Source organism: Gymnodraco acuticeps, unplaced genomic scaffold, assembly GCF_902827175.1.
Source record: "Gymnodraco acuticeps unplaced genomic scaffold, fGymAcu1.1, whole genome shotgun sequence".
Taxonomy (NCBI): Eukaryota; Metazoa; Chordata; class Actinopteri; order Perciformes; family Bathydraconidae; genus Gymnodraco; species Gymnodraco acuticeps.
This window is the reverse complement of record NW_022991180.1, coordinates 7,512,710-7,539,257: the sequence shown is the minus strand read 5'-3', so window position 1 is coordinate 7,539,257 and position 26,548 is coordinate 7,512,710. Positions and strand designations below refer to the sequence as shown.

At 42.7% G+C, this 26,548-nt stretch overlaps 1 protein-coding gene across 11 annotated transcripts in view; it reads left to right on the top strand.

The window, feature by feature from the left end:
- Positions 1–3,345: 3,345 nt before the first annotated feature.
- The window catches only part of LOC117560791 (zinc finger MIZ domain-containing protein 1-like), a 76,947-nt gene continuing 53,744 nt past the window's right edge, over positions 3,346–26,548 (top strand). For 8 of the 11 annotated variants that reach the window (XM_034237825.1, XM_034237824.1, XM_034237821.1 and 5 more), the window contains exons 1-2: positions 3,388–3,461; positions 17,257–17,333. The gene's annotated coding sequence lies outside the window, so the exon portion shown is untranslated. Of the gene's footprint in view, positions 3,462–14,686; positions 14,805–17,256; positions 17,334–26,548 lie in introns of those variants that run through there. The other 3 variants (XM_034237826.1, XM_034237817.1, XM_034237818.1) reach the window with 3 other exon arrangements.

Here is a 26,548-nt window from a genome sequence, read left to right as displayed (position 1 = left end):
CTGTATGAATTGAGCATCCGCTTGAGACTAGGATTGCCCTCAGGAAGCTAAAGTAAACGTTGCGGTGTTAAGGGCTTTTAACAGGAAAACTTGGGCTTTGTCATCTCCCGCATTTGAACCACTTTAAAGGCTTTGCACAGAAAATTGGTTTATCTCAGTCAATGAACAGCCACATCGTCAGCTACGATTACCAGGATTGAACTGTTAAGAGAGTAATACCAAGCACAATTATGAAAATGGAGTCGAGTGGAGAGTTGACACAGAGTTTATATTCAAAGGTGACAGGAGTTTTTAGTCTCTCAGAAGCACCTATAACCCCCCACTGCCAACACACACTCAAAAGTCATGGATACAGACACAAACCTCATTTAACACGATTAGTTTCTTTGAGGATTTCACCGCAGCCTCTTATATCCGGGATGAAAGTGTTCACACTTCTGACAGAAAAAAAAGGAGTCTGCAAAAGCTAGTACGAAGCACTCGGCTTTTCACTGCAATATTCACCACATTATTAAGGAACACATTGCTTAGTGCTGTGTTGCTCTCAACACCATCTGTAGTGTGCTCCTCAAGTGGTAGCAATTTCCTTGTAGTCTCGTGTCTCTCATGCAGTGAATATTACAAGTGAAACTCGATTGCAGATCTCCGCTCGATGTTCTAGTGCATTTAGTTTCGCATAAACGTTTGCATTCTTCAGTGATTGCTCCCCGGCAGTTTCCGATGTGCAGAAATGCTCTGCCAGCTCAGTTTTTAACTCTCTCTCGCACTCTTTGGCTTTGAAGCCTGATGTAATTTCCAAGTATATGAAAAACGATTTGCCTAGATGTTCTCTTAAAGTAGTACCCTGTCCTCTGCTGTGACACACCATGTTGTTGTTTTACTGACATTAAGCCAGCTAAACATCCCTTGTACGGTTGCTCAATGATGAAAACTAATGTAATTGGTACAACTAATTAAAAAACAATTTGATTATATAATAATAACATTGATTTGACCAATTTATGGCCAACTTAACAATGTGATATTATAGTCTTTTTAAATCCATAACCTCAACACACTCACTGCACAGGCGTTTTTAAGAGGGTCTATCGGTGCGTGTTATAGCTGGGTAATATCAACCTAATAGGCTTACCTGTCAGCACAGTACGGGACACAGACCCTGTAAATCACATTTGTCTGCGACACCTGCTCGCCTCCCCGCGTATTTATGGGTTTTTTTCTCCACCCTGTCCTCTTCTTTTTGGCCCGAGTCCAAAATCCACCCCCTCTTCCCACAGTATGTTTTTCAGTATGCTCCCTTCTTCTCATGGATTAAATGAACAAGCAGGTGTTAAGATGTATGAGGGGCCCCATTCCCTCCAAACGCCCCTCCTATTCAAACCATCCATGAACAGTTCAAAATATCAATAGTGTGTTTAATATTTAGATTTGAGAAGACTTTTTTTCCTTCACGTTTTGTAAACTTTCATATTTTAGTTCATGTGTATTTATTTCAGATATCACTTTTGAACACTTTAATTTGATCCTAACTTCATTAAACTCCTGCCATGTGGAAATCTACTTAGTGTGGCATTATCTGATTTGTGTTTTTTAATCAGTATTACTGATTATTAAATCTCTTCTACTTCCCCATATATTTTTCATTGTATACAGTATGGATGTGTCCAACTGGCCAACATGTCTTTAAATCTGACTAGAAATACCAAGCTATACTGTAACACTTGGAGAATGGCCTTGAGGGCAGCCTGAAGCAGAGGAAGCTTGTTTGCACCAGTGCTAGAGATTATTAGAGGTATTTCTTTCTAGAGGACTTTTTTCTCAGAAGAATTTAAGTTAAAAACTAAAAATGTTATTCTCTGATTCTGTTTTCCATCAGAAGTAAGGTTAAGAAAATAATTAAAACCCTTACTTTTCCCTCAACAGGGTTGTGTCTTTTGTGTTAGTGTGATTGTGCCTGCTGCTTTAAGAGAGTGCTGTATACTAGGCTGTTTGTAGCCTTTGTATCATAAGGAATTAAAAACATAGCCACTTCTTAAATGCAAAAAATAAAGGATAAGAGATGCTAAGCCCAGAAGCACTTAGAAAAATGCTGACATGTATACATTCAAACATAGTAATGTGTTTCCTCTATAGTTCTACTATGGATGTTAGCTAAATGTGTTTTATTTTATTAGCATTATTGACTCTTTGGCTTCTTGGGGTCAGGGCAGCAATGTGTGAGTACTTTTGTTTTATGATCCATTATGAAGATAAAGTGTATTTCTAAATATGACAATACATAAAAGAGTGTTGAAATGTAATAATGTAAATGTTTTTAGCTTAAATAGAGTCTACATCCACGCTTAAAAATATAATAGCATCTCCTACTGTACAGCCAAGCTGCTTTGGCACAGCAGGGGCTTTAAGCTAAACGCTAACATCAGCTTGCTAACATGTGACACAGTGATGGTGATAACGTTCTGATACTGACGTGGTTAACCATCTCAGTTAAGCTTGTTGGCATGCCAATCCAAACAACTATTTTATTTTATTATAGCCAAACACAAAGTAAGCCTAAAGTTGATATTGATTGTAATGCTAGGGTTAGGGTTAGGGTTAGGGTATTTTGTCATAAAGTATTTGACAAATTGAATTGTTGACCCGATGATGGCCCGAGCACGGCTAAACAAGTCTTGCAAAGGGGTGGGGGGGCGAAGGGGGAGGGATTAGTTTGACATTCAGGGTTGTGTAATATGCAGGCTAATATGGTATTTCATCACCGTTTTCGTAACAAAAACTCACACCAATCGAATTGAAGTGCATGGCAGATGTCTACAGACACAGAGTGGCTTTGTGTAGGCAGGCTAATCCCGAAACCTGTGTATGTGTGTCGCGGGCCTATGCTGGATTTGTATCAGCCTGTAAAGGGTGCAGCGGAGCAGTGAGGAGAGACTAAGAGAGGTGTATTAAGGCAGTGAATCCAGCCGCTGTGTGTGTAATGGACTCAGGATGAGAGCTGACCAAGCGCCAGGGCTGCTGATAACCTTTAGGAAGGACATTGTTCCTGTGCAGTAGGGGGTGGGGTCGCGTTGGGGGGGGGGGGGATATACAGGACTGCTGCAGTATACTGACAGGGCACTGTGATAGGTGGTGCAGCAGTCGTTCATTGGTTCATTGGCTCCCCGGCAGGGTTAGGAGGTAGAGTAAATGGGGCAGTATAGCAAACTCCCTCTCTGCATACATTTTTCAACACCTGGGTGTATTTCTCTGTGATCCATTTGTCCTCTGTCCAAACCAGGTTCTCCCTGGCACTCCATTAAAAGAAATGTAACAGCCTTTTTTCTTATGTCTTCCCTCCCCTCAGATCACCGCTTAAGGAGGGGTCAGAAGAGGACCGTGCTTGAGGAATACATGAAGGGCGGGGTGGGGGAGGGGGAGGCCACCTCAGCTGCAGTACAACCAAGGTCAAAGTTCACACACAGGTAAAAAGATGATTATTTATTTTAAATCCAAAGCTTGGTGATTTTGCACGCTCTCTGGTTTAGTCTTGGCTTTTTTTTTTTCACGATCCGGAGCAGACTTGGCACGCAAAGGCAAAGTGAGGGAGTAATGTGGCTGGATTTGATTGGACCCTCCTGGGCTGGCGGCCGGGGAGGAACTGGGAACTGAGCAGTCTGCAGCTGCTGTTTATGAGGGGCTGTGCAGGATACTGTTTGGCTCCATCTAAAAAACCCAGCCAGTCCCCGTTGAGAAGCCTGTGGCCAGTGTCAGTACTTGGAGAATAGAACAAAACCATGGGGCTATAATTCAAGACATTTATTTTTTCGATATTTTTTTTTTTTTTACAATGGGAAGATGTGGGACTGGAGAATAGGGCAAACATGCATTGCAGCTTTCTTTGATTATTTTTGATTAATCTATAAGATGATTTAACAGATCTGTACAAATGAGTTTCTCCTCAAAGAATCAAGTCATTGTCTAACCCAGTCTCAATCCTACATTAACTATAGACTGCTTTCTCTCAGGCTTTACTTTTCTTTTTGTAGAGTTAGGTTGCATAAAATAGTAATGTAATTATTTTTTTAACTGAATATAAGCACTTTATTATCCCAATTGTTTAAATTGAAAGCTTTATTCTAGTTCCAATCCAAACGTCTGCACTTGCAATTCACATTTTTCTCATGGCCCTGAACCAGAAAAGTTTGTCACTTTTTAAAGTAGCTTCAGAGTGGTGAAGAAACTCTGCAGCTCCAGTTGTGCAGTTTTGCCTTTCCTCCTGGATTCTTTGCCACCATGGATTAAGGAGGATTGGGGGCTGGTTTGCAGGGCAGGTGGGGGCAGATCCAGGAAGCAAATAAATAAATAAAGTGCTGGTTAATCTTCTTTAGTGCGGTGTGTGTGTGAACACTGAGCAATGGCACCGCCCGGGGAACATCTGCCTCGCACACAAACACATGCGCACGTATGTGACGGACAGACAGACAAAGATACCGTACACACATGCACAACTAGCAGGGTTCAGCCAAAGCGATAAGCACATGGACGTCAGAGCACAGAAAGCGACAGGTTTAACACGCATACACACGCGCCGTCCATCGGCAATGTGACAAGTAATGCACAGTGAAATAAAGAGAGAACTCTACCTGCCGACAGAACAGAGCTGCAGAATGTGACAGCGCACAACTGTAGACACATGAAAGTATGGGAAGACAAGATTTCCTGCGTTTCTCTGCTGCTGTCTCACTGTATTCAGCTCGCCTGGTATCCATGGACTCTGTTTTATCTTTTAGTTTTTTTCTCCTTCTCTCGCTTAACACATACAACAGTTGATCAAACAACTGTGCAATTGAGGCAGAATTTGGCTAGACAGCCAGCCTGGATGAGTAATGCAGAGCTCCTCTGGATTAATCTGTTTAGAAAGCCTATCATCGCTGCAAACATGTTACAGACTGTTGCAGTTCACAGAGGAGTATTTTTCCCTGCAGCTTTAATTGGATGCATTTTTAATGTTAGCACCACATAGTGTGACCACTGTTGACACTGAACACTGTGGCTGTTGTGAGGCAATGGAGTTCAGAGTGAGTAGAGAGGAAGGGTTGTGTGTGAGTACTCGTGTGTGTGTGTGTGTTTGTCTGAGGGTGTAATAGTTGGGTGGATTCCTTCAGTGTGTCGTGTCCACACTGAAGGTGAAATTTATAGTCCTGTGTTAAAGGGTTACGACTTGGTTATAGAGTCTAGCTGTTGCACCTCCTCAGATTTGTAACTACACTTTTGGGTACTAATCAGTAACAAGAGCCCTCCAAATGTCGCTCTGTATAAAAAGGGAATCAAATAATTAAAAAAGCTTTCACTGCAGGGAATATTATTAATTTGCAACCTTGCATTAGGAGACCTGACCATGCTAAAATATGTCTAGTGCTGTAGGGGTGCAATCAATTAGTGAAATCCGATGCCAAACTACATTTTAAAAACAACGTAGGTTTAAACAGCTGGACATTTTTACACCCAAAAACTGAAAAATATGTTCTCCGGAGTAGATACATTGTAAATTACCAGCCGTGTTAAAATACTGAGGACCACTAAGATTAAGACAACCACACCATGGTGCCTCTAATCAACTCTCTTGCCACTCATATTGAATTTAGCAGTTCAATTCCATATCATTTCCTAATGTAAAAAGCATTACAAATGAGTGAGAGAGTGGACGAAGTCTGAGTTTGAGGCTCTTTTGGTGTGTTGTCTGCACCTTGTACCACATGGCATTCCTAGATAGACCCATGGATGTGACTCACTCCAAGGGAATTATCATCCCATTCCCAGTCTTCTTTTTTTTTAAATTCTTGACTGTTTTCCCCCTCAATTTTGTGGCCTGTGCACCCTCTTCCTTTTTTCATTGTTCATCTTTTCAATCGCTTTTCTTCTCCTGATTTGAGTTTCTCTGAGGTAAACTTGTCCATGTGACAGAAAGAGGGCAGTAGACTTTCTGTGACTGTCTTTCTGTGTAACTCGACATACCGTGTGTTGGGTGAGACATAAAAGCAAGATAGAATAAGAGACAACATGGGTCTAATCAAGACTCTTATTCTCTTAGAAGTCTCACCTTCGGGTGCTTCAGCTTAGGAGACTGTGATGTAATTCAAAAGACAGGAAGGTGTATTTTTATCCTTGCTACTGATATTCATTGTGGTTATCGTCTTATGTCTTCTTCACATGCACAAGCTGGCCTTTTTTGGATTGTGAGCTGCAAGAGGCATTTCACAAACAAGCAGAGGTATAAAGTGGTGAGTGTGGGAGGATGAGAGAGAACATTGTCTTCTCTTTTCCAGCTCAGGGACAGAGCAGAACAGGTTGTGTGAGGATACTTGCTATCCTTAACAACGTCTAACACAGCCTCAGGGCCACATCTACTTCTCTGATGCAGCTGATTGTTGCGTTGTTAAGAGGAGCGCGAATATTTGCAACACATTCCGCAGCGTCAGATGGCATTCCTGCTACACTATAATTACCAGCGTAACATTTTTACTCCGACATGTTTAGACATAATTAATGCAATAACTTAGATTTATGTCTTATTTAAAGGTTTTTTTTCATAGATTTAGACTTTTTTTCCTTTGACACAATAATGACTCTTAAATCTATTTAGTAATATACTCACTTTTAATTAGTGTGCAACAAAGTAGATCAGGACACATCCAGACAAGTTACCCTGACTTAGTTTTCTTGTTTTTTCCCTTTGTGTCATTGTATACAACTTTGGTCTTTTATTATATGGCAACAGTATTTCCTATAATAGAAGGTACAAATATGTAAGAAAGTCAAGTTACTGCTGGTATCTAATGGCGCGTTTCCACTGCAGGCCTCGCTCGGTTTGGTTAGGCCTTATTAGGCCCGGCTCACTTTAATAATAATAATAATTAATAATAATTCCTTACATTTATTATAGCGCTTTATCAATGACTCAAAGCGCTTTACATATACACACATTACACATATATGATACATGCAATGGTCAGATACTGTGGACAATACCCACAGGAGCAAGTTCAGGTGAAGTGTCTTGCCCAAGGACACAAACTTTAATGTTGCGCTTCCATTACAGTTTAGGAACTGGGGTAGTTACTATAGTAACGCAGTGTAGGCGGAGCCGTGACGTCATCTTCAATGAGTGCCCCAGAAAAACAACACAGCCATTAGCTCGTATAGGCCGTTGTTGTGAGTGTGGACGGTCGGAGCATATATAACGTTAGCTTAGCCAAGCTCCATTTAGAAAACACGTATTTTAAAAGGGTTTTTCGCCTGCCGTCTGTCTGCAGACTTGTCAAAGCATTAATTCATGGTTTTTACTAACCGGTATCAGTATGTTGTTACTTCGGCATCATTTTGAAACGTGTATTACAATTAAATCACGGTCAAATATGTTCATCTTGTTGTAGTTGTAGCCCCCTTGCCAGCGATTCTCTCACTAGTTTAGCATACTCAGCCCGACTCAGCCTGGTTGTTCCTGGCCCTAGAACCACGATTTTATGGGGCCAGAAAAACTGTGAATTAGGACCCGCTAGCCGGTACTAGGCCAAGTGGAAACGCAACCAAAAGCGGGCCCCGCTCGGCTCGGCACGCTTAAAGCGAGCTACCCGCTGCAGTGGAATCGCGCCATAAGTGAGATGTGGCAAGAAACAGGAGCGGCTGGTTGATCATAGAGGTTGTAAACAAACCCCCAGGCTGACCTAACTTTTGAAAGTGAGAACAGAGGTGTAAAGGCTAAATCATTACCTGAGCTGTCTGGTTCAACTTTGTCTGCAGTGACAGATTATTACTAATATTTCTGTTTCACTGACCTGCCTGACTTAGTGATTTCATCATGTTCCCACATCTCAGCAATCACTTAGGGCTATCATAACCAATATAAATGTTGGCCAAGCCTACAATAATAACACCCAAGTTGCAATAAACCTGAATTTCCCTGTAATTATCTCCCAATGTTGATGTAATCTGAAATGACATCAGTAGGCCGCCATCTTTTTTGCACCACTCGGTCCATAATGTTATCCATCACTGGGTCTCTCTGTCTGCCGTCGTCAATTACCCAGAGGAAAACAACATTAGAGGCCTGAATGGGACACGGAGCCGTGGCAGGCCTGACATGGCTGTGTTATATGATTACACAACCTGTTGGCTGTCCGCCTGTCAAGTGTCTCCCGGCGCTGATGAATGGCTGTAATATGCCACGCATCACAACACGGCACGCCACACACTCATTAATGGCTTCTCATAATGCCGGCGACGTTCCTCCAATGCCGCGGCAGCATTCACGGAGAGAGGCAGATAGAGAGAGAGAGAGAGAGAGAGAGAGAGAGGTGGTAGTTGTAGTAGAGTGAGTGTGAGAAATGGCGGTTATGAATACTCCAACCTTGTTTCCGTGTTGCCATTCAAGCCGGTAAACAAAAGAAACATGGTGGCCTCATTTGAATAATTTCACAAATGGTGTGGCAAGACGCCAGCATCGCACTCACACTTAACTCTTGGTGAATGAATGGAGGATGACAGGAATGGGATGAGAACACAAAGCAAAAGGAGATGTAAGAATGATTATCTTTTAAAAGTGTGCCACATATGTTTCTCAATTAGATACATACTCGTCCATCTGTGTCCTATTTGCATAGATTATCAGAAATGTGTGCAATGCGGCATGCGTGGCAGTGTGTGGGAACATTACAATAGGGATGTTTGAAGAAAGTAGATTGAATCGGTAGTCTGTCGGATGCCATCTGAAGCTTAGCTGATTGCTCTTTCTCTCAGTGAATAAGGAGACACGCTGCCAGAGATCCTCCAAACTACTTGACTCTCAGCTATAACAAACAGATTTGATTCACATAGTGACACTGCTCTCTTCAAACTGAACGGGAGAAAATAGTTTTGAAAGAGCTGTTTTCTAAGGAGTCTGTGGGGGAGACACTGTGTAAATGTAGCTTTGTGGCAACAAAGTAAAGTCGTTTTTCACAAACAGGCCACAGAGAGGTTATCTAACACCTACATGACCCTAAGCCACATAAGTTGGTGGTATTTATGGCTCTTTCAGACTTTTAGTGTGTAATGCCTACTGGGAAGCATCAGCCACATTCAAGGAGCCCCATTCTTTCCTTCAAGTTGACTCGACTGCTCAATATACCTCAGCTTTGTTTTGTCATATACTTACGTTGTCTCACATAACATTTGAGTCACAGATGTTAGGATATTTTTAATTCCACCTTGCTCAGATGTGTTGTGCACCTGCAGTGTGTGTGTACGAGAGGAAGAGACAGTCTGTTTTGTATATTATCTGTGTGTGAGTGTATGTGTTCCTTCTCACAGCTTGAGTTTCTCAGTTTGAAATGCAACACCTGCAGATGTGACTTGTAAACTGCAGCCCCAAGCTCCTCTCCCATTCAGAAGGGACCATTGAAACAAAGCAATTAAAGTAGCTCCCCACACGAAGCAATGATGTGTGCGGGTGATTTTACCATAGAATCTTTAAATTGAACGCCAAAAAGATTTGCTGCTGGAATGGGGAGCATTAGCTGATTTGTCATATTCATCGTCTGTTTAAACATAGAGGTCAGAGGTCACTGACAACCTGTTGACACGGGGCAGATTTATGCAACATGCACACACACACATGAAAAGACACAGCTCAGTTTTTGGCACAGCGAGTTGTAGCAGTGGTTTCTCGTTGCTGCTGATCTTTCGGTCCTTCCAGCTCCAGATACCAGAGCCTGAGTTATTCTCCGCTCCGCTCCCTGACCCTCCTAATTGAGAACGGCTGTAGGCTGAGAAGGAGAGAGCTAAAAGACAGACAGCGAGAGGGAGAGCAAATTCTTGTGCGGATGAAAGAAAGAACAACTAAATGAAAGGGGCAAAGGGCTGAACCTGTGTAGGCCAACGCTGATCAAGTGCAGGATGGCTGTGGGCTCAACAGTTGGCCTTAAATAAAAGCTGAACCTCCTCCTCTCTGGACACACGCCAAGCACAACCAAGCACCTAAATGTAGTTGTAGCTTTTCAATGCAGTATTTGATAGCTGTAAGAAATCAAATATGAGGGAAACACTGTTCAGAGTTGAGAGCATTGCTTAAAGGAAAATCAAACCAGAGGCTCGGGAAGAGGAGTGGTAAGCTCTCTGACAGCTGCATGCAAGTTGTAGTGGGTGACGGTCTGTCCGTCTGTCAGAGCAGATATTTCTGTCTGTTTAGTGCTGCCTTACTGGCTGCCAGAGACACTCCTCATGTCATCGCTGGGTGCCTGCTGTCACTGGCTAAAAAGGAGAGAGGGAGCGGAGTGTGTGTTTGCGTGTGTGTGTCAGAGAGAGAGAGAGTGACAGAGAGAAACTCGAGCAGCTGTCTTGAAAGCTCCTCTACTGTCAGTACATCTCAAATCCGCCTTCCCCTGATATCTCTCTGGTAAGACAATGTTTCAGTCAGTTGTTTGGGCAGAGCAAAAGTCACCTTTCCACTGTCAACAAAACACAACTTTGGAAACGATCTTGTGTGGCACAGCTTATCTTTTACTTTCGTAGCACATAGATACTCATACAGCTGCCGGCATAGTTCAACCTAACTTTCAAACTTTTTTTGAAGGTCTTAACAAGGGTTAACATTTGAAATCAGCTTTTTATCGGGAAAAGGCCTGCCTGCTGCAAGTGCAAACACAAATGATCTGATCATTGAATGTACCTCCTGATACAGATTAATATACTTCAATCCACGGTACCTTACAGTATAACTCATTATCAGTGTATACAGTAATCTCTGGAACTAGTTAAGATCTATTTCATCTCAAATAAAACTTGTAACATGAGTTCAAGGATTGCTGTGGTAGCGAACATCTGTGACGATCTGCTCAAGGTCCGAATAAGCACACATAAATGGTTTTAAATGACCACTAAAAGATATTTAGTTTACCAGTTGAAGGTTTGTATTTCCTTAACCCTATTGCGATCTGCTGTAAAGACCCTTTCAGTGGAGTTGATGACAAAGTACCAGAATGTAGACGTAGCATACACAGTGTTAGCCGACTTTATCATTTCTGAAAACTTGCAGCAGCTGTAATGAAAAGATATGCTAGTCAGACAGTTTTGTGTAGGAGGTACAATTTACATGAAATATTAAATAAAAATAGCAGGCTGTTTTTACATATCCTGGGTCAACTGAATGTGAGTGTGGGTGGCAAAGTGAGACAGAGCTGACATTCACTGTGTGCAGCATTTTCTATCTCCAAGTAGTTCTAAGAAATACCCTGGCTAGTCAGTTCAGTGTATATTAAAGATATCTGATGTTGTACAATACAAGATGTGAATTTGTAGAACAAAATAACAAATACCAATGACAACTGTTTGCCCTCTTATTTTTCTCTTAATACGAGTAATGGCTTCTATCGTTTAACACACTAAAGGGAAATCATTGACATGAAGCACATGGATGATCTCAGTGCCTGCAGTTTTATTACTGGAACAATAGACCAATCTGCTGAAAACATCATTTATTCCTCACAAACCATGGGTTTCTGTTTCTTACTAATATGCCGTATTTTTGCCCTAAGTGCTGGCCATCGACTGTTTGATTGCAATCATCTGTTGTTGGAGGGCTGTCGTTTGATTACTAACACGTGTTTTTCGCCAACCAAGATGGTGTGGAGTGAGGTAATGGAATACTAAGAAAATGTAAAATCCTTAGTGAAGTACAGGGCTGAACAATGGCTCAGTGGTTATAATGAAGGATAAGGGTTTGGACCCACAATGGGAATTATGCCCGAAACTGTGAAGTTTTTTTACTCTCCAGGTTTATTCTCAGTTTTTTCTGCTTTTCATGCGGCTTAGTAGAACTGGGGAATTGCCAAAAGTTGGAATTTGTGCAACCTTGAAAGGTATAAGTGGTTATTTAAAATACATGGATAAGTAGCAAGGTGTCACAGTTAAAGTATCACTTCTGATTAAAAGTTTCTCAGATATCTCAACTTCTCTTGACCTTTCTTGAACTGTTTGTTGGATCTCTCAACAAGATCCTTGTATGACTTAATGAATCAAGGAAGCAGGGTCACCTAATTCCTCAAATGTAATACCCATGCTGGAAAATCCCAGATTTGAGCAGTGGTATGGGCTTTCAAAGTGACGTTGCCTATAATTTTGCGGCAGCCTCGACAACATAAGTCCAACTTTAGATTGTGTTGGCTTCCTCTGGCTCCTCCGGTGCCCTGACAGCCCTGTAACCACACACCGGTGTTTATGTTCTTTAGGTTAACACGGTTATCTCTGTACGTAACCTGAGCCCTCAACCTACATGGGCACTTGGCATACGTGTGTGCGGTTGCGTGTGTGTGTGTGTGTGATCTTGCAGCTGCAGGACCCGTCTCTTTTCCCCGCGTTTCTCTCCAGAAAGAGCTGCAGGGACTTGCCAGTATTTTCATTCCCTCTGGAGGCATTTCCGCACACTAACAAAGCCTGGCCTGCGTGATGAAACGGAGAGGAAGCAGCTTTTCTGAAGGGAGCAGGCGATTTCGGTTTGTGTTTGAGTGTGTGTGCACTGCTAACCCTGGATAACAGTTAGTTACATGCACATTTACTTTTGAGCTTGCAATTCAGGTTGCTCCAGGCTGTTGTTTGCAGACGAGCCTACTGTAGCACGAGAACAAGCCTACTCTGTAACCCGTTCAAAAGACAACGTTGACTCTTGTTTGCCTCTAATTAACTGACATAATACCTAGCTTGTTTGATTTGTTAGTGTTTTTTACAGGGCTTGTTAACCACTGGCCTTTCACAGGCTTCACTTCCTCTGTAGCAATTTGCCAAAAGGAAATGTGTGCTGTAGTCCAGGTTACAACCTCTCCAGGGTGTCTGGTTCATGGAAGGGACTGAAACAATCTTAAGAAAAACTTTCTTTCCCAAATATTTGTTTTACATCTTAACCAAATTACAATACTGAAGTCTACAATACATTAATAACTGATTTGAATATGCCACTTTCATGTCATAATGCTTTTTTTTGGGCTCACAGTATTCATTTTTCTCTTGCTGCCGGATACAATCTGTTAAGTTGCTGGTTTCCAGAAATAACTCCTAGGTTTTGGCAAGAGCTGAGGTCGAGACTCACACGCAACATTTTTGCTGTCTCACTTGAGGTCATGAAAGAGCTACCGAAAAATCACAAATGTTTTTCTTTTTCAACTTAAATGGGAGCAAAAGAAACTGCAGGGTCTGAAAACCACAGTGTTGCTAAAGCTGAGACTTTCTTTGGGGTTGTGTACAGAGTCAGCGTCCTGTGAGTTGTTAGCCAGGGCCCTGTGACACACGCTCATGCCCATAAACAGGGATTTGGCTCTCTGGAGAAAATAACCTTGATAATTACTGGGTGCATATGGACCTGCCCATAGCGGGAGGGGGAGGAGGAGGAGGAGGAGGAGGAGGAGGAGGAGGAGGAGGAGACAGAGACAGGGGTTGACTGAGAAGGAGAAAGAGAGGCAGAGAGCCACATCCGCTGGTGCATTCCTCCATGCTGTGTCATACTGGTGCCGAGTTTCCCCTCAGTTTGCGCGGAGATTTCCACCAGGCGGAGGGTGCAAAGTTCTCCTGACGTATCGCTCGGGGCTGTGGACACTGACATTTTAAAGTTTAACAAGGCAACAAGCCATACATTCATCGACTCCCCACGGTAACAAAGAAACAACCCCAAATGTTTAAAGAGTAAACATCAGAGCGACTGCCAGACAATGGCCAACAATTGGAGACATATGGAGGTGGAGTGACCTAACTGTTGATGTGCTCATAGATTCAAACTTGACTCTCCCACTCTTTTCTCTGCCTGCATCAAGTGGCTGCTGGAGTCTGGGCTGAATTGGCATCATTACAGCAGTCAGAGCTGAATGTCTGTGGTTGGCTCGCCGCCCGTCTGCTCGCCTGTCATTCAGCTGGTTAAAGAGGCCTTGTTGAACCGCTGCACTGTGCCCGGCTACTACAGGGCCATTCATGCCTGTAACGGCAGAAACAGCCAAGTGCTGTCATCAGTTAGCTAGCACATACCAATTCACTACTGGAGATGACAAAGGCATTTTGCTTGGTTAACACAATCCCCCCTGAGCAACCTCTTAACCCGTTCTTTTGAAAGTGTGCATTTCAGAGAATGAGAAGCTCTCGAACAGAGTCTTTAGACAAACACAGCGTTCAAGTCTGGAAATGTTCCGTCTCTGTTACATGAACGCCGCCTACGTCGAGTGTAAAGTGAAATAGACGGATCCGTTCCCCAAGGAATCACACAAACAGCTCAAAACAACAAAACAGATCCTTTGTTGCGCCTCCAATGCTGGAAATCTCAAACAGATCTACAGTTTGTCACTCCGAGGGAGAGTTTTTCTCCCCTTTGCTTGTCAGTCGCTCTGTGTGCCGTTGGCTAATAGCAGCTCCTCCTGTCACAGATGACCTGTGCCTTATTGAAACATTCTTCGTCCTTTTTTCAGTCCCAGTGTGACACACAGAATGAGGACATGCATGAGAGCCATGACTTCATCCTGCGCTCTCACTCTTCCCCTCCACTTTTCCGCTTCCCCTTTGTCATCCCCTACTCCTCCTCTTTCTCTTCTTCTCCCTTCCCTCTCTTGTACGTTTTGCCCCCCCCCCCCATCCCTTGCTCTGTGTCTGCAGCCCTAACATCTTCCTGCTATGATTAGTAATAGTGTTTTTTCCCTAGCCAGTGTAATGTCTGGAGCCTCCTGTGTCCTTGGAACGCAGCCTAATAAGCTCAGACACACACTGCCGTCTCTGCGCTCCACGGGCCTATTCTCCAGTGTCACCCAGCACACACTGAGGTAAACAAAGACTGCCACACACACGTACACACACACTACCCTAGTGTGCTAATAGACCAGCATACCAGCCCAATGAGGACGGCGTCGACGCTAGCTTGCTAACGTTGACCTTCCGTGTGCCAATCACAACAAATCTTCTCCTTGATTTGAATATAGGGAGGAGAGCAGTGTAAATTGAAAGCAGAAATCCCCCTGGTGTGAGACAAGATGAGCCTCTGAATAAATTATTCAGATGGCAGCCCCTTTCCTGCATGATTCTCGCCTTCTGCTACGTTTAATGGCATCTGTGATGATGCCCATTGGAGATTAATCCAGATGTAAGATGTTTGTGTGTGTATGTGCATGTGTGCTTACATGCGTATGTGTGTTTCTGTGTGTGTGGCCTGCTAACCCTTCTTCTCATGCATCCCGTTGTGTCGTATGATGGGGAAACAAAGCCTCAACAGGGGAATTTATGTCTTCTCCGGAGAGGGCTGTAAATAAACAACTAGTGAATCAATGCTTCCATTTGTTTTTCTCTGATAATTCTGCCTGTGTCGTGAGACGGTGTGACAGAGATTTGCAAGCCGGGGGTAGCTCTCAGCAGACGTATTTCCTCTCAGTGAGAGTGAGAAAACACACCACACCGGCCTCATGTTTCATTACCAGGCATCAGTAAATTATGTGTGCTTCTTTATTTCATTCACTGCAGCTCATTTAGCACTATGATGTAGCGTTTGTATGAGTGGGAAATAATACCTACATTAGTTATTGTGCGTAAGAGCTACTCAGTCAACTAAAGACACAGCGGCATATAAAGTACCAGGTGCAATTGAATAGGAAAACCCACAGCAGGTCCTGTAGGTGAATGTGTTTCAGTTGTGAGTGTCATTGATTGACTGCTAAAAGATGACCTTCCCTGACACAAGCGCTTACAAATGACTGAATGTGAAATATTCTGTGTTTGTGAATTCACTGTTTGCAAAAGCATGTCTGCGTTATAATAAAAGGGTTGTTTTTGTAAGCCATTTTTGGTATTTAGGACAATAAATTCCTAAAATGCTTTTAAAGGCTGTGCTCACCCAAATCACAATAAACCATATTCCTTTTGCTTCTGGCGCTGCATGTATTAGTTTTAGTTGGCTGGCTTTCATGATATCTTTCTCTGACCCTTCCGCCTCGACCTCAAAACAGTGAATGCGAATGTATTTTGTTGAAAAATTGACATGTAAAACATTCAACCGTAACATATTTTTTTCAGTAAAAGTGTTTTTGTTACTCTGTATAAAACATTGAACATGTTTTAGTTTTTTTGTGAACACAACAAATACACAATTTCTCTATTTTTCTTTTATGGCTAAGTGCCACTATACAGTTTTTTAGGGAGGAGTGAACTGGCCCTTTAAACTGGAGGAATAAACAGTTATTTCCCCTAATTGCACTTCTGTGGTCCGCAGTAACAACAATGATTAGAGCAAAGGTCCCAGAAAATATATGGGGAGTTACTTGTATTAGCCACGGTTCGATGACTAATGGGAAGGGTGAATAATGGTGTTAGCAGAGTGATCCCGCTTCTTTTGGAATAAAGGTAACCTCCCAGTGTGTAAACCTTGATTAGGAGCAATCATTCAGCTAATGCTGCTGTTGGTAATGCCAACATGACTACACAGAAGAGCCTCTAATGAGCGCTGGTATACCACGGTTTCTTTGTGCTCAAGTACCCTTCTCTGTATTCCATATCCAAGTGTGAAATTACAATATCAGATCATATTTAGTTTAATTAAACTCATATGACTAATTTAATTTGACTCAAATATGGGGGGGAATGAATAAATCATGGAGGCGTATTTAGCTTGCTAGCTCTGGTGTTAACAGTAATTAAATGTGGGGCAATCTGTAGCCGGTGAAGATAGCTCATGTCCGCCTACTGTACGAGTACACATGTGGAATACATTTAAGCCAGACGGTTTTGGGAAGCACTCTATCAGAATATGAAATGATGTGGGAGTTTCAAACACAGAAATAAGTGCGGTAAAGATGCAGTCCTGTAAAGTAAGCGAGTGCATTAATAGAAGGCGAATGGTCGTCCCATTAGGAGATCTGAACATCAGAGCTCGAGAAGAGCCAGTTGCAGGGAAGAAATATTCCTCCTTGATTAGAGCCTAGAGAGTTCAAAGACAGCTGCTTCTGCTACTCGATGGGCGCAAAACACTCACGAGGAAGACGAGCAATCAACTTGTATTTGTCATTGAAGTATTTCATGTTTCATATTTGGCGGGGATTAGAGATGCACATTGTCTCCAGCTCTGTCAGTCCTTGTTATGTGCTTCCAATCTGTCAGATGCACGACAGGGTGCTTTATTACATCTCGATAAATGATGCCACCTAAGTCTTGTTTTCCTATCACAAAAAAGCAGATTGTGTTTTGTCACACTCCCTGATGTGCGTCGCATTCTGTTTTGTTTCATTTTAGACTCGCTCTGTGATTGATGAGGATTAAGGAACGGATTTTGCCCATTAGGAAACACAGAAACGTCCTCATCCACACTGGTAAGGATCCTGATTTATCACCTATGTGTTCATCCGAGCAATCGGCTCGTACGGTGGAACAGATATGCGTCAGTGTGGTTTTGCAAACAAGAAGATGTGACTTCAGTTTGAATTTTATCTTCGGTTGTGTCATACTAGCTATGAAGCACAATGACATTTTGTACTAGAACAAAACATGGGTGATCATGCAACACCAAAGGCATTTGATATACTTTGAGTCAGAGGAGCAAAAGAAAAAAACAGATCTTTCAAACTAAAATCGCCTGTGGAGAAAAATGTTAGCTCCTTCTATTTCCCAACAATCCTGAAATTGATAATAAAAAGGGTCTTATTCTCCAAAACACTTCCAGAGGCCACATACACATCAGAACATACATCGCCACGAGAGGTTTACTGCCATTGTTTTTGAATGAAAGCACATGTTATGCGTTGATTTATGTGATCAAGATTTTGTGGTTGATGTTTCTTCTTGCATGGCAGACAGCTGGTGCTTGTCTAACGGTAACAGGCCAGTGAGTCACAATAGCCCAAACCAAAAAATGCCCATTGGATGGATGTTTCCACCACCACATTAGTGCATGTATGCCACAAAGGTGATACATTTCTGGCTCTTCTTCAAGCTGTCCCTAGGGTGTGAAACCTGAACAGCAGTGTTAACAGTGTTGAACCAATGGTGAGTTACCATGTATGGCTATTGATCTCTCTATATCAGTATCAGTCTGTGAGAGGATGAAAACTGGTAATCCCCATATCCTCATCGTCCTGTCATCTGCTTTCTTCTGCATAAGCTGCAGGAGTTCCATTTGATGCGAAAACACGCATGAATACTGTGTTCAATTAGCCTTTGAACAGCATGAACATCATGTGTTCAGATATCCCTTAGACCGCATGAATATTAAGTGTTCATTTAAACCTTGCCTTAGAAGACACACTCATCAATCGTCATCACAGTGTCAAATAACCTTTGACTGATGTGATGGATGATGTACTTGAGATAAATGAGGATGTGAGGAAACATTAGACTAAAGGATGTCACATTATGGCCCCAACATGTTTTAGTATAAGGAGACTGCATCCCTCTGCTTTTGTTTAGGAGGCTGCGCAAAATGTCGACGGCGTAGTTTGTGTACATGCAAAACGGCATCAAAGCGCTGGAAGGTGAATACTTTTTGGTGGCATCTGCACATTCTGCAATATGCTAATGAGCAAAGCTGCAAAAGCCAGATTGCCAGGAGAGAGAAGAGGAGATGGAGAGAGGAAAAAGAGGGAGGGAGCGGAGTGGAAAAGAGAGAAACAGACGGAGGCTGGTGTAAATTATGGATGCAACCTGCGATTTCCAAGAGGAAAAGAAAGGCAGAGAGAAACCTCAAGTCATGCATATCAGATTACGCATTTACCACATTTTCTTATCATGGTCCGTGAGCAAACTCGTATACAATCTGGCCTGTGTGTGTGTGTGAGAAAGAGAGAGGGAACACATTCATCCATGTCGAGTTGTGTGGAGCTGTGTTGTGCTGTCGAGCGTTCTCTGAACTTGATATGACGTGTGTGTCTAAAGCTGTGTTGACTTTCATTGCACTATTGTGTTGCTCTGCTTTGTGTTATGTCTCAGTGTGTGCCTCCAGTCACATGGTCCCAGATAGTTCACACATATTAATTCGGCATTAAGCACGCACTTGGACGCAGTGGCAAGTTGTTTTGATGACTTTACATAGAGCAAATCACACTGTGGGCATTGATATATTGTTGAGCTTTACTAATGATACATGAACTGCCGAGCGACCTGTTTTGTTTTCCTAAAGATACAGTCTCTTGTAATATATTTTTGCTTGCTTGAGCATTTCTAAGTTAAGTAAAAGTGAGCGTTCGTGTCCCACTACCACATCCCACCCTCGTGTGCCAGTCCCCTAACAGCCTCTGTGAATAATGGATCCATTCTTGAGTCTAGTCTGTGACGGGGGCCTGTGCAGTGGTGTGGTTTCCCCGGTAGAGGTGGAGGAGACGGGGGGGGCTGTCGGTCTGGAAATAGCTCTGCCTGAGTCGGGAGCACCTTAGGTGGGCCTCTGTGCCAACCTCACCTTCCTTTAACTTAACGACAAAAGCACAATTCTGCTCTAAAACCCTGGCATATATTAAGCACCTATTTTCAGGTTAAAGGAAACATGGCTTTACTGTACCTGTCTCCATTCAGCTGTGAGTGATCCCCTCAAAGATGTGAAAAATCTGTGTTTTCTAAGAATTGGACGGGAGCCACATCGTACTTAAAGCGAGAAGTGTCTGAGCCGGGGACGGAAACTATAAAGCTGCCCTGAATTTTGCCTCCATGTAAATGTGTGTTAATGTTCAAAGTAGGTCATTTATTTGGAGCAGGGACAGCCGTAGTGTGCTTCTCCGGAGCAATGTCAGAACGGGAAATCATTTCATAAGCAGACATATTGCTGGATTTGGGGATTTAAATGTACCGATATTTTGTTTATGTGCCAAGCCCTCACCCTGATGTATCACAGGGGGAAAGGAGGGGTGTTAAAGGTGAAAATGGCTGTGGTCAATCTAGACACAGCATCAGTAAACACAACCAGAGATAGCAGCCTAAAAATCAGACTAAATCAGATTACCAAACACACAGCTAAGAGGATTATTTCTGATCTCTCTTTTCTCCCTCTATCAGACGGACATTAAATCTGCAATCTATAAAATCCCTTCAAATGATTTTCTATTTTACTTTGCGGACCTGATTTTCTGGTCACATGTTTGGATTGAACCTCTTTCTGCTCTCACTGACCTCTGCCCTTTTGTTCTGCCTCGAGGCATCTAGAAATTGCTTTACTAAACAGGGTATCATATCGGTCTTTAAAAATATCGAAACACGAACCTGACCTCAGATCAGATGCTGCCTGTTAAGCCCCATAATGTTATAATAACCCGGCACACTTGCTGTCAGGAATAAAGCTGTGTTGAGAGACGCCTGTGGCTCTGTGGCTGTCACTTCGACAAGCAGGGCAGCGTTCACTGGCGCAGACCTAATTAATAGAAAACATGATATATGGAAGGGAATAATTACACCTTGTCCCCGGCTTTCAGAGATCAAAAATGTTGCTGCATTTCTTAGAATTAATCTCAGGGATGATTGTTGCTGAACAGTGAATCAGTTGCAGTACATTATGTGCTCGGGGAACAAAAAGACCGTAGATTAATTTGGTTAATATTTCATAAAGCTTACAAAGGCTGAGGGCATTTGAGGCTTTTCAGATTATTTGTTCTCAGCCAATATTACACACCACGGTTGAGCTGCTGCGCCACTGTGCTGCAAAGTCTACAGCTCTCCAGCACAATACCAAGAGAAGCCACTTGCCGTTAAAAGTGTTTGTCTGCGATAGGGTTGTTTGTGAAATAGGAGCCGTCCAGATGTACTGCTCCTTTTTCCTGTTGCTGTGATGCCATTCAAAGAACCATATCATAAATCATAAAGAATGTGTATGACTCCTCTGAGTGCTGATAACTGCTACAAGATTTGTATTAATATCCTCACTGGTGCTCTTTCATATCAGCTGATTCATTTGAAATCTCCGCTAGGCTACTCACGCACACCTCGCCTAAACACAGAAGTATAATACAGCAGTGCTCCTGACAGCTTGACAAACTGACAGTCCCGCTCACAATCACTCCCTCCCCTCCCTCAATGAGCCGTAGATTGTATCCAACAAGACTGTAATCAGCGCAAACCTCATCAAATCATTGCTCTAACAAGCAGCCCTGGCTGGCGGGCTACCACTAAAACACATCTCAGATCAAGAGGCAGGCTGCAGAATGAACCATAACCAGCCCGCCTCATGAAATGTCAGGAGAAGTAGGATTATTTTCTAAAATGTCACTGACAGCATTATAGCTCAGTTAAAGGGTGTCTCATGCTATGTTTGTATATCTCTTGGCAGCAGGTGTGATATGAGACACTGTGTGTGTTTCTGAGTGTGCAGTGATGAAAGCTACTGAACACAAATGTGAAAGTAAGCAGAATGCAGTTGACTCAAACTGCTGTGTGATTGGCAGAGTGTTCAAGCCATCAAGCTAGCCATTAAAGTGTGTGTTTTAGATCTGCACAAACGTGCACATCTCCAAACCTCCTCATTATCGGCAGCAGGAAAGCTGCCTGGGCACTGGGACAACTTGTGTGTGTGTGTGTGTGTGTGTGTGTGTGCGCGCTTGCATGTGTGTTTGTGGCGTGCGCTGTATTCAGTGGAAGCTCATTCCAAGATTTGGTTAACTGAGTTGTGTTGCCCAATCACTCTGCCACAGAGTGTGCATTTGCTTTGGCCTCTGTCTCATTTAGTGGCACCCACGCTCTTGTCCTCTCGGCATGAAAAAAACACACACACACACACACACACACACACACACACACACACACACACACACACACACACACACACACAAAACACACACACACACACCACACACACACACACACACACACACACACACACACACAGCCCAATGAGAGAGTGACAAAGTTAGAGAGTGAGAAAGAGGAAAACATGAGAAAGTACCAATGAAGCTCCTCTGACTGTCCTGCCAACAGACATCAGGGGGCTGGAGGCGGAGAGTGTTCGTGTTGGGGAAAAGGATTGGGGGGGGTGGGGGGCTTTGACTAGAACAGCGGCCTTTAACGTTGTGTTGTCATATATAAGTGCTTTAAACAACTCATTACAGAGATGTGTCAGTAACCTGCTGTGAAGGCTGGCACTTATCATACACTTGTAGTTGTTGTGTATTATCATTATTATTTTTTGTTTAATTTAATTGATATATTACTTAGGAGTTAGTTTTGAAATGATAGTGTATGTTTATTCTTTGTTTTCACTTATAAATATTTAAATAACTGTTCCCACACATTTTAAACTAAAAAGACCTGTCTCTTAAATTGTTTAAATGATATACACAAACACATATATATTTAAAAATATTAACTGTGTGTGTAGATGCAGATTATAATTTCATTTATATTTATTTAGCTGCTATTCATTTGTAAGACGTTTAATCCAACATTTCTTTAATCTTAATAATTTCATCTATTAAAAATGTGACTTAGTTTAATGATTTATTAAACAGTGAATTGATTATTATAACAATTATAGTCAATTCTCTAAGCTATTGCATATGGATAGTATTACATTTGTGATCTATTTGTATTTTATCTCGTCTTATCTTTACACCGCCTTTCGCATTCAGACGTTTATATTAGCAGCCAGTAGCTAATCCCACCCCAAACAATCTAAGAGACAGAAACATTCTAGCTGTTTTGCCAAATGAAGCTTCCTCCTCTGCTCCGTGTTCATGCTGTGAAACAAAAGGCTAGTTTGGCCAAATCAGGACTGACATCATTGGCAACAGCTGCAGGGCGGCATGTTGTGTGTGTGTGTGTATCTACGTGTGTGTGTTAGTGTCTGTCAAGATGAGGTGACCTGATTGCTCAGCTGAGCAGTGAGGGAAGACCAAGCCTCGTATTGTCAGAGTAGCACCAATAGAAAAACACTAGAGATGGACCACAATGCACCCTGGCTGACGGCCCCCCTCTCCTCTCTCAGAGTCCCTGCATGTTTTGTGTGCCATTCCTCCCCTCCCAGCCATACACATACTCACGCAGACACGCACACACACTGCCACTCCTGACCATGCCAAAGCAGATTTGGAGATGAAAAATGATCCGCTGCTGTATCAGCTCCCAGCTACAGAGTGGTGGGTCAGGCCACATCCTCTTTAAAGAGCCTGTATCCTTATTGCTGTAAAGAGCTAGTTACAACTGGACCTCTCCTCGCCTCAGGTCCATTATATGCAGCATTTCTGATCTGATTCCATCCTTAATTCCCCTCTATAGTATATACATATATTATTTTATTTGAGGAAGGAAACCAAAGAACTTGTACAGCTTGATGTGGGTTTTCTTTTACTCAACCAGCTACAGGGGCTGACAGTCTGTAAAAACCTGCAGTGAAACATGTCTCTCTCTGCCTCAAGGAGCTGTTAACCCACTTAAATGAATTTGTTTGGGTTTCTGTGAAGAGTTTTGCTATTACATGATGACCATAAATGCTGTTTGAAGAGGCTTTTCATTTCTAAGAATACAGTTTAAGCAACCCTTTAGAGTAAGGACCTTTTTTTTTTTAATGACTGTGTTACCATTTAAAAATATTGACTATAACAGCAGAAAGGACTGCATACTAGCAGCTTGAATTGAATACAAAACAAGATATAGTCTTTGATATGAGTAGTGGCCTTAAGAAAAAAACACTAGCTTGTTAGCGAGAGTAAAAGGTGGGTGGCTTCATCACTCACTCCTCTCAGCATGAACACACACACACACACACACGGAAATGGCCTAACACCCCCTGGGGCCCCACCTCAGTGGCCCTGTGGCGAACCGTGTGTTTGTGTGCAAGGCTTAATAACCTTACCATGGCCATCCCACCCCTGCTGCTCCGTGTTATTACTCCATGTAGCCTTTCTGTTTTGTCCAGAAGAAGAAAAAGAGAGAGGATGGATTTCAAGCAGCACCTTGGGGGGCTGGAGGGACAACAAGGCTGGAATGAGAGCTGCAGGGCGGGAAGGGTTGCGGGTGAGGAGGGCTGGGGGAGGAAACAGAGGAGAAGGAAGCTCAGAGAGAAAGAGTGCATGGTGTGGAAGGTGGGGGTAGTATTGACGTGGTTCAGATAAGTGAAGGATTAGTGGATCCACAATGAGCTCGGAGCTGCTGCTTCTCCTTTTACAACAGCCAGCGGTGAAGTGGCTCCTTTTAATGAACTGTGAAAAGGAAAAGGACACGCTTACATACGAACATGTACACACATGGACATGGCTTTTATACTGTGGATAGGTACCATATCCACTTCAGTCCATTCATATAATTAATCAAAAAGTTGGATTCCTTTCATTGAGGGAAATCTTTAAAATCTTTTAATCCCACCTCCTCGTTTGTGCACAGCCATTTCCGTATTACATATAACACAATTATCCTTTAAAGGAATGCTCCACTCATTAGATAATTAATCAAAACTTCAGTATTTAGTGAAACATTATGTTTAAACCATACCCTGAAGAAATCAGCGATATTCCCCGGTAAATAATGATTTTATAGCTCTTTTTTATCAAAACCTGTATATTCCGTCAGGCCGTTGCCATTTTGCCCATTTTCAGTAGTCACGTGATGGTCGTGACGTCATCCATGCGTTCACTTTGTAAACACACGAAAACTTGGCGGAGTATTTGAGTTCGGACTCGTCAGCCGAGGAAGAAGTTTTGAGCAATATGAAGAGATTGGATGGGGGAATTCAGCCATACAGGTTCGAGCCTACTTAGTACTACTTAGTAGATACAATGATTTTGATTACTAGATAGCCTATGTATGCATGTAGTACCACCCTTGCTAGCGATTCCCTCTCTAGTTTAGCATACTCAGCCTCGTTGTCCCTGGCCCTAGAACCACGATTTTATGGGGCCGGAAAAACTGGGGGGAAATGCCCACTAGCCGGTACTACGCTATATGGAAAGGCCACCAAAAACTGGCCTGGCCTGGACGATAAAGGACGTTTTAAACGGGGCTACCCGCTGCAATGGAAATGCGCCATAACATACCTTATTCTTACTCCGAGCACTACTTCTGGTCCTCCGTCGCTTCACACTTGCAGAGGGCGATTTCTCAACTGGCCGAACTGGTGTCCTGGTCGGTGATGACACCAGAAAGACCGATGGTACTGCATCTCCATTAAGTAATGGTTGTTCAATAAATCCCATGTTATGTTTTATCATACTCTCAGAGTAGTCGTCCGGAAACTTGAAATGTTCGCTGCATACATGCGCCTGTGGATCTTTCGGTTCGGGCCGGCCACATTTCGCTAGCCACTGCCTCCGAACGTACTTCCTACGCTTACCTGTTGGCAACAGATGGAACCGAGCATTCCGTGGATTGTTCCTATCAGAATTGTGGCAATGTTTCGCGATACAATGAGGCATATTTGAAGAGAGTAACTACAGTAAATAACATGAACATCAACGTGTCCTCGAAACCAAACGCATGGTTTACGTCACGTCCGGTAAAATGGCGCCGCCCACAGTGTTGATGTTATTTCGGTAATTAATCAGTTTAAAATCACTGATAATGTCATCGGATTAAAAAAAAAAAAAGAAGAAAGACTGGCAGAGACTGGTCTGTTTTATCAGATGATAATTATTTAAAAATGAGTGTCATGAGCATACCATTCCTTTAAATACCTGTTTTGTAGTTATATTTAATGGTAGGTCAGGGGGTGATGTTGTATATTTCCAAAACTGTCAAGAAATCTCATAAAAAGACACAAAACAACTAAATATTGATCCTACAAACATTGCCTTTAGCTTTTTCCTCTGTGCCAAAGACCTCCATTGATGTTTGAAGTGTGTATTTTTCTTTGTACAAAAGGGTTGAATTAAAGACGAAATCGTACAATTTACGAACATTGCTGCAAATGTTCAATACTGGATTTGTTGCACACATTTCCGTTAGTGTTCAAGTATTGATGTTTCAATCCCAGATTTGGGGTGTCTAACTCTGGAGGATCAAGAACTCTCTGCGTGATTGTTTATCAGAATCAGACCATTTAAGTGGAGGTTTCACCCACATCAAGCCACATACAGATGAACATATGCAAACACAAGCAAACAACAATTTGACAAAGTGGATCAAGAGCTGAAAACAGTCGTCTCGCTTCACGCTCCTCCTCCCCCTCTTTCCTCTACTATCTTTTCAACTCTGTCCGTCCTTTAACAAATACTCGACACGTCTGCTAGAGAAATATGAGCAGTGCATACTTATGGTGTTTCTTTTGTTACCCTCTCCAGACACACACACTCTCTCGCCCACTGCAGCAGCTGCAATACACAGAGTAATATCTGCTGTGAGTTAAGAAGTGCTTGTTTAAAGTGAGAACTGCTTCCGTGTGAGGATAAAATAACACACGAAACTCACTGGATTACAGATGTAGTTCATCACTGAAACATGTTACGTGCCTGTTGAATCGCGTGTAGTCTTTTAGAGTGTGTCTTTGTGGATTTAACAGGTGTTTGTCATTGTGTGTTGTCAAATGTCAACGTGTGTGGGTTTTGTGTGTGAGTGTACACACATCAGCGAGCATCCACAGGGTCAGGTGTCTGTCTGCTTTCACGTTAGAGTGGAAACTTGAAGGATC